Raw genomic sequence first — 8,688 nt, 5'->3', positions numbered from 1 at the left:
GATGTGAGGTGTCTGACACCGAGAACACATCCCCACCCATACACACCAAATATATCACTGGGCGCCAGAATGGAAACGACATGTCATCCCGGGAAAACTCGCGTGGGGTGCGCCATGAAAATGACAGGTGCGTGAATATGTCATATATATATATATACATACATACGTACGTACGTACAGTATAGATGGGGCATGCTTCCCTCTTGGCGGAATATCTTGGAATATTTTACACCAACACGGCCAATGAATCAGATAGAAACTCAGTGATATTCTCTGTAATAACTTAGGCGGTGTGTGTCTGGTTGTGGGGGGGTGGGGTGATGGCGACGGGCCGGACAGATCGCAGGAAGAAGTGACCATCGCTGGACAAAGATGGAATCCGACTGGATTCCAAGAAAGATCTAGAGACCAAGACGCCCAAAGTAAGATGGGAGGATGGGATGAGGGAATGTGTGGGAGCGACGTGGAGAAGAGAGGCTGTAACCGCAGCACCTGGGAGATATATCTCTAGATATAGATGTATAGAGAGCTACAGTATAGATATATCTATATCTCTATCTGCATATCTATCTAGATTTATATCTAGAGATATAGATATCTCCATACCTAGATAATTATCTGGATCTCTATATAGATATATCTTTATCTAGATATATATATATATATATCTAGCTGTAGAGATAGATATCTAGATATCCATCTATACGTCTTTATCTAGATATCTCTATATATCTCTAGCTGGATCTCTATCTAGACATCTATATCTCTAAATCTACAAAGCTATCGCGATCTCTAGCTATCCATCTCTATATCTAGATGTTTATCTCTATTTAGATATCACAAAAATACATCTAGATAAACATAATAAAATCCATATATTCCCATGTTTCGGCCCCTTCTCCTTTGCTTGGGTTTATAATAATAATTAAGCGGCATTTACTGGCAGGGAGTCTGACTCATGTACCAATCACTGGCTTCTCCATCTATGCCCCATAATTAGCAATTGATCCTGCCAGTATCTATATAAAGTGACTAATCGACGAGAGGTCTAATGCATACTTACACGTGTCCTTTTATATCCATTTATTAGGGGGGAGAAGGAGGGGATGGGGACATGCCGATATGATTAAGGATAATGGGCGATTGATGAGCGCAGGGCCGCGTCCTGTTTCATAGTCACACAGACACTACATTTGTGTCCTGGCCGCGTCAATTCCAGATACTGCAGACTCGGGAATAAGCAGCGCCAACGCCTTTTTGGCGCACAGTTTGCACGCGGAAATCTCATAATTTGCGCTTGTATATTTTTTTGGCGCCCGGAAATGGCGGACGCTGGGAGAAACGTCGGGAGAAGTCGCGCTGTGTCTGACGCAGCGCAGAGGTTTCATTATACTGTATAGGTAGCAATGTGTATTCTCGCAGTACGGCTGTTATACAGAATATTGTATATATGGATATAGGGCCAGCCATGTACGCAGCGCTATACAACGTTACAATGGGAGGCAAATACATTACCAACTGTGGGAATACGTGCAGAAGGTAAGCGGCAAGATAAGGCTAAAGGAGACACTGCCCCACAGAGCTAACACTCTATGAGTTATGTTGGGAAGGCTACACACAGGATATATACTAATTAGTACGAAATAAAAATACACTTTATTCTGTTTTAATGTAAACTGAATAAAAAAATGAAACGGCAAAAATAATAATAATAATAATAGTTTGTGTCGTACATCGGCCCGAGGAATATAACGCACACACACACACACACACAGCACGCACGAACACACACACACACAGCACGCACGAACACACACACACACACAGCGCGCACGAACACACACAGCGCGCACGAACACACACACAGCGCACGCACTGCACGCACACTCACAAAGTGCAAGCACACACAGCAACTCAGCGCACACACTGACAGAGCGCACACACACAAACACAGCATACGCACGGCATGCACACTCAAACACAGCAACACAGCACGCACACCGCAAACGCACAGACACAGCAAATGCTCACACACAGCACGCACACCGCACACACAGAGTGCGCACATACAGCACATACACGCACAGCGTGCACCGCACACACACAGCTTGCGTGCACACACAGTGCACATGCAGCGCACACACACGCAGTGCATGCTGTTCTTTGTAGACACGTAACAAGCACCTACTGGGGTTTTAGAACATCGCTAAAATGTGCCCCCAACCCGCCCCATCTAACCCTTTGTATAAATACGTCTAATTCAGACCAGCAGCGAAGCCGATTGTTCTGTCTCAGAACGCTGGCGTATTGTACAAAATATTATTCAAACTATAAAAGTGCAGTCATGCCATGTCTGGCTACTATTCTGCCATGTCAGTCCTGTGACAGCAGGCAGTGTTAGGACCAATCATGGGTTTTCCCCACTCAAGCAGTACCTTTGATGTTCTACCCAATCCTGGGTTCAGAACTGGTGCCCTCCCCCTGCTGTACTCAAGGGGGTCTCTACCGTGAGAGAGACAAGGTATCACACCGGGCTGCTGTGAACTGGCAGGCCCAGGTTCTCTTCCCTCCGCGGGAGAGTCAGTGATTACCTATTCCCCTGGTCCTGAGAGAGGATCAGGGAAGAGCTAGGACTGCTGCGGGGGCCCTTGACCTGTAGTGCAGGTCCAGGGACCATCTGAAGTTTGAGAGACCAGAGCTGTGACTGCATTGGGCAGAATTGCCCAGAGACTGTGCTGAGCAGAGGAATAAACCAGTTCCTGTTATATATATACCTCCTGCCTGGTGTGTAATCTTTCTGGGGGGAGAGGAGTCTGTTCTACTGTGGGAGATTACCTTCATACATCTGGAGCCTGGATGGATACTGCAGATGGAGGCGCTGAGTACCATGGAGTAAGTGTTGGGTATATGCCCCAGAAGCCTGTTCTGCCGTCCCCACAAACATCGGCGGACACCTCAGCCGCGTGAGCCTACAGGTAGCAAGCACCACACACCTGGTAACAGTGGGATCTCCCATAGGGTGGGGGAAACACCGTTACAAAATATATATTTAAATATGGTTCCACGCGGGCGGAAACTCCTTATCTCTCTCTCCTCGCCCTTTGATCATTAACCGCTACTCTGCCAGCGGGACCTGCAATGTTCCCGTATATCGTGAAATCGTTTTCTATGATACGTAGGGCCAGATTCACTAAATGCTGCTGCACGTTGGGGTCATTAAGCCATTTCTCTACGGCGGGACAGTTAAATTCTATCCGGGTGATTGGATGCAGGTTTAGCAATGTGAACGCAATGGACGCCCTGTATCTAAGCAGAGGAAAAGCAAGCCCGTAGTCTAAATAAAAATGATTTTATGGGTGTAATGAAGTAGAGAGACACACTCTGCCCTTCTGTAAAAATGTCATTTCAGACTGATAAAATTGGACAGTATATAAAATGCACTTTTTTATGGTGGAAGAAAAAAAAATCAATGTGTGATTTTCTAATTAGAGATTAACATGATCCCAGCTGTCCAGGAGTTTGAATAACATCTGGAATGACACAGAGCGCTGGGAGTTTGGGTTTGGGAAAATTGAGTTAGTTCTGATTTATCAAAAGGTAAAGAAAACACAGGTACTAATCCCGACTAAAAATATATAAATAAGACAGGACCAACTCTGACTTCACATAAGGTATTTGTGTCAAGTAGCTAGTTTTATTACCCCAGATACTGCTCCCTATAACTCCCCCTGTACCCTATATAATATAATGGGGGAGGCCGTTGTCCCCCCCGGTGGGGGTAATGGGGAAGGCCGTTGTCCCCCCGGTGGGGGTAATGGGGGAGGCTGCTGTCCCCCCTGTGGCAGTCATGGGGGAGGCCGTTGTCCCCCCCGGTGGGGGTAATGGGGAAGGCCGTTGTCCCCCCTGTGGCAGTAATGGGGGATGCCGTTGTCCCCCCTGTGGCAGTAATGGGGGAGGCCGTTGTCCCCCCTGTAGCAGTAATGGGGGAGGCCGTTGTCCCCCCGGTGGGGGTAATTGGGGAGGCCTTTGTCCCCCCTGTGGCAGTAATGGGGGAGGCCGTTGTCCCCCCTGTGGCAGTAATGGGGGAGGCCTTTGTCCCCCCGGTGGCAGTAATGGGGGAGGCCGTTGTCCCCCCTGTGGCAGTAATGGGGGAGGCCGTTGTCCCCCCTGTGGCAGTAATGGGGGAGGCCTTTGTCCCCCCGGTGGCAGTAATGGGGGAGGCCGTTGTCCCCCCTGTGGCAGTAATGGGGGAGGCCGTTGTCCCCCCTGTGGCAGTAATGGGGGAGGCCGTTGTCCCCCCTGTGGCAGTAATGGGGGAGGCCGTTGTCCCCCCTGTGGCAGTAATGGGGGAGGCCGTTGTCCCCCCTGTGGCAGTAATGGGGAGGCCGTTGTCCCCCCTGTGGCAGTAATGGGGGAGGCCGCTGTCCCCCCTGTGGCAGTGGGAGGCGGGGCTCACGTGGCGGGTGTGGCAGTGACCCAGTAATAAGGGGATATGCATCATCAGGCCGGGAGCAGCGGTGGCAATTGACGTGTACAAGCCACAGGTCCCTGTGGAAGTTAGAAAGGCCACGTGGGGTTTATTGCTTGTTTCGTTGTAATTAATAAATCCTGTGACAATTTCTATCCTCTAACCGCAGTGTCCGGGTGTTTTCTCAAAATCCGAGGCCTGGGAAGTGCTGGAAGTGCGCCCTGGAGTTACGTTATCAGGGAGAGCCCATTCTCTGACCCTGACAATGACCTTGCTACGTCCGACGCGGGGAAAATACTCAAATAGCTCAGTGTTTATATTTAGCCAAGTTTGACGCATCGGTTATTTGCAGACACACAACGGACACTATTGTTTGAATAATCTGTGTGATGCCTACTATTTATATACATTAGTGTTTTTTGCTTGCCCCCAAATAGGATGACGCGGTGATAAGAGATTTGTTGTGTTTTAATTCCCACATCTTATCAAGATCCCGCACACAAAGCTGATCGTTTATCATTCTATTTTAATCATCTTACAGGAAAGAAAAAAGGATTCCTAAAATGTCAGTTTGGAAAAAACAAAAAAAAGGGGACCTGTGAGTGACCTTCATAATGTGCCGTTTGCACTGGAAAGTTCTGTACATGCAAAGAAGAGACCTGTGAGGTCTGGAAAACTCTAAACACATGAAGAAGAGACCTGTGAGGTCTGGGAAGCTCTGTACATTTGAAGAAGAGACATGTGAGGTTTGGTGAGCTCTGTACATTTGAAGAAGAGACCTGTGAGGTTTGAAAGCTCTGTACACATTATTACATCTATGAAGAACTCTTTTTTAAGACATTAACCTCTCTGTTGCCAACGAAGCAGAAACCCATCACAGTACATTTAATCTCATTACCACAATCAATATTTGGTTATTAAAATACATGCAGAAGAAACACACAAATTATTTCACAGATGAATTACTACATTCGCAAACATGATTGTCCTGCAGAAAACTAAACAGCACCTCATCTAAATCACTTGCAGTCCTACGGCTACAGTCTGGCCTGAAAACGTTGGATATTGACCCCTAAGAAACCTGCAATAATGCACAGAATACCGTATTCTATGCGCAGGACGAAACTCCCCCCCAATAAAAAAAATTGTATTCAACCCCCTTTCTCTCTCCCCCTTCCCTTTCTCCCCCCCCCTTTCTCTCCCCTCCCCCTCACCCCTCTCTCTCCCCCTTCCGCCTCTCTCTCCCCCCTTCCCCCTCACCAGATTGCCCCGTCCCCTCTACCAGACCACCGCCCTCCGTGTCAGCTGTTACCACTAGCCCGACCTGCACCACAGGCGCAGATTTGGATAAAATTTGCCGGATTTTTTTTTTTTTTTAAATCGGCACGAAATCGCGTTTTGGCAAAAGCAAAACACAAAGATTGGTTAGAACCAAAGTAGAAATGACTTCCAACGTGCATTCAGAATCCCAAATACCGGTATTTCAAAGATAACAGTTTAAAAATACCCGTTCTTGTGATGTATCCAGTAGCGCAAACCTTACTTTGTATTCGGTCACTTTGCTCCTACGTGAGACTGACCCTTTAACCCATTAAACACGTCCCTGTCATTAGGTCACTTTGCTCCTTTCCCGCTGACCCTAATGACTGCTTTACGTGCGTATTGTTTGTGATGTGTTATTGAAGCGCACGCCCCGCCGAGGTAACACACCGCCGAGGTAACGCACCGCCGAGGTAACGCACGCACCGCCGAGGGAACGCACCGCCGAGGTAACACACGCACCGCCGAGGTAACACACGCACGGCCGAGGTAACACACCGCCGAGGTAACACACGCACGGCCGAGGTAACGCACCGCCGAGGTAACGCACGCACGGCCGAGGTAACGCACGCACGGCCGAGGTAACGCACCGCCGAGGTAACGCACGCACGGCCGAGGTAACGCACGCACGGCCGAGGTAACGCACCGCCGAGGTAACGCACGCACCGCCGAGGGAACGCACCGCCGAGGTAACACACGCACCGCCGAGGTAACACACGCACGGCCGAGGTAACGCACGGCCGAGGTAACACACCGCCGAGGTAACACACGCACGGCCGAGGTAACGCACCGCCGAGGTAACGCACGCACCGCCGAGGGAACGCACCGCCGAGGTAACACACGCACGGCCGAGGTAACACACCGCCGAGGTAACACACGCACGGCCGAGGTAACGCACCGCCGAGGTAACACACGCACGGCCGAGGTAACGCACGGCCGAGGTAACGCACGCACGGCCGAGGTAACGCACCGCCGAGGTAACACACGCACGGCCGAGGTAACGCACCGCCGAGGTAACGCACCGCCGAGGTAACACACGCACGGCCGAGGTAACGCACGCACGGCCGAGGTAACGCACGCACGGCCGAGGTAACGCACGCACGGCCGAGGTAACGCACCGCCGAGGTAACGCACGCACGGCCGAGGTAACGCACGCACGGCCGAGGTAACGCACGCACGGCCGAGGTAACGCACGCACGGCCGAGGTAACGCACGCACGGCCGAGGTAACGCACGCACCGCCGAGGTAACGCACGCACGGCCGAGGTAACGCACGCATGGCCGAGGGAACGCACCGCCGAGGGAACGCACCGCCGAGGTAACGCACGCACGGCCGAGGTAACGCACGCACGGCCGAGGTAACGCACGCACGGCCGAGGTAACGCACGCACCGCCGAGGTAACGCACGCACGGCCGAGGTAACGCACGCACGGCCGAGGTAACGCACGGCCGAGGTAACACACGCACCGCCGAGGTAACGCACGCACGGCCGAGGTAACGCACGGCCGAGGTAACGCACGCATGGCCGAGGTAACGCACGCACCGCCGAGGTAACGCACGCACGGCCGAGGTAACGCACGCATGGCCGAGGTAACGCACCGCCGAGGTAACGCACGCACGGCCGAGGTAACGCACGCACGGCCGAGGTAACGCACCGCCGAGGTAACGCACGCACGGCCGAGGTAACGCACGCACGGCCGAGGTAACGCACCGCCGAGGTAACGCACGCACCGCCGAGGGAACGCACCGCCGAGGTAACACACGCACCGCCGAGGTAACACACGCACGGCCGAGGTAACGCACGGCCGAGGTAACACACCGCCGAGGTAACACACGCACGGCCGAGGTAACGCACCGCCGAGGTAACGCACGCACCGCCGAGGGAACGCACCGCCGAGGTAACACACGCACGGCCGAGGTAACACACCGCCGAGGTAACACACGCACGGCCGAGGTAACGCACGGCCGAGGTAACGCACGCACGGCCGAGGTAACGCACCGCTGAGGTAACACACGCACGGCCGAGGTAACGCACCGCCGAGGTAACGCACCGCCGAGGTAACACACGCACGGCCGAGGTAACGCACGCACGGCCGAGGTAACGCACGCACGGCCGAGGTAACGCACGCACGGCCGAGGTAACGCACCGCCGAGGTAACGCACGCACGGCCGAGGTAACGCACGCACGGCCGAGGTAACGCACGCACGGCCGAGGTAACGCACGCACGGCCGAGGTAACGCACGCACGGCCGAGGTAACGCACGCACCGCCGAGGTAACGCACGCACGGCCGAGGTAACGCACGCATGGCCGAGGGAACGCACCGCCGAGGGAACGCACCGCCGAGGTAACGCACGCACGGCCGAGGTAACGCACGCACGGCCGAGGTAACGCACGCACCGCCGAGGTAACGCACGCACGGCCGAGGTAACGCACGCACGGCCGAGGTAACGCACGCACGGCCGAGGTAACGCACGCACGGCCGAGGTAACACACGCACCGCCGAGGTAACGCACCGCCGAGGTAACGCACGCACGGCCGAGGTAACGCACGCACGGCCGAGGTAACGCACGCACCGCCGAGGTAACGCACGCACGGCCGAGGTAACGCACGCACGGCCGAGGTAACGCACGCACCGCCGAGGTAACGCACGCACGGCCGAGGTAACACACGCACCGCCGAGGGAACGCACCGCCGAGGTAACGCACGCACGGCCGAGGTAACGCACGCACGGCCGAGGTAACGCACGCACCGCCGAGGTAACGCACGCACGGCCGAGGTAACGCACGCACGGCCGAGGTAACGCACGCACCGCCGAGGTAACGCACGCACGGCCGAGGTAACACACGCACGGCCGAGGTAACGCACGCACGGCCGAGGTAACGCACGCACGGCCGAGGTA

This window comes from Ascaphus truei, chromosome 21, assembly GCF_040206685.1.
Source record: "Ascaphus truei isolate aAscTru1 chromosome 21, aAscTru1.hap1, whole genome shotgun sequence".
Classification (NCBI taxonomy): Eukaryota; Metazoa; Chordata; class Amphibia; order Anura; family Ascaphidae; genus Ascaphus; species Ascaphus truei.
Note: the sequence above shows the minus strand (reverse complement) of the source record.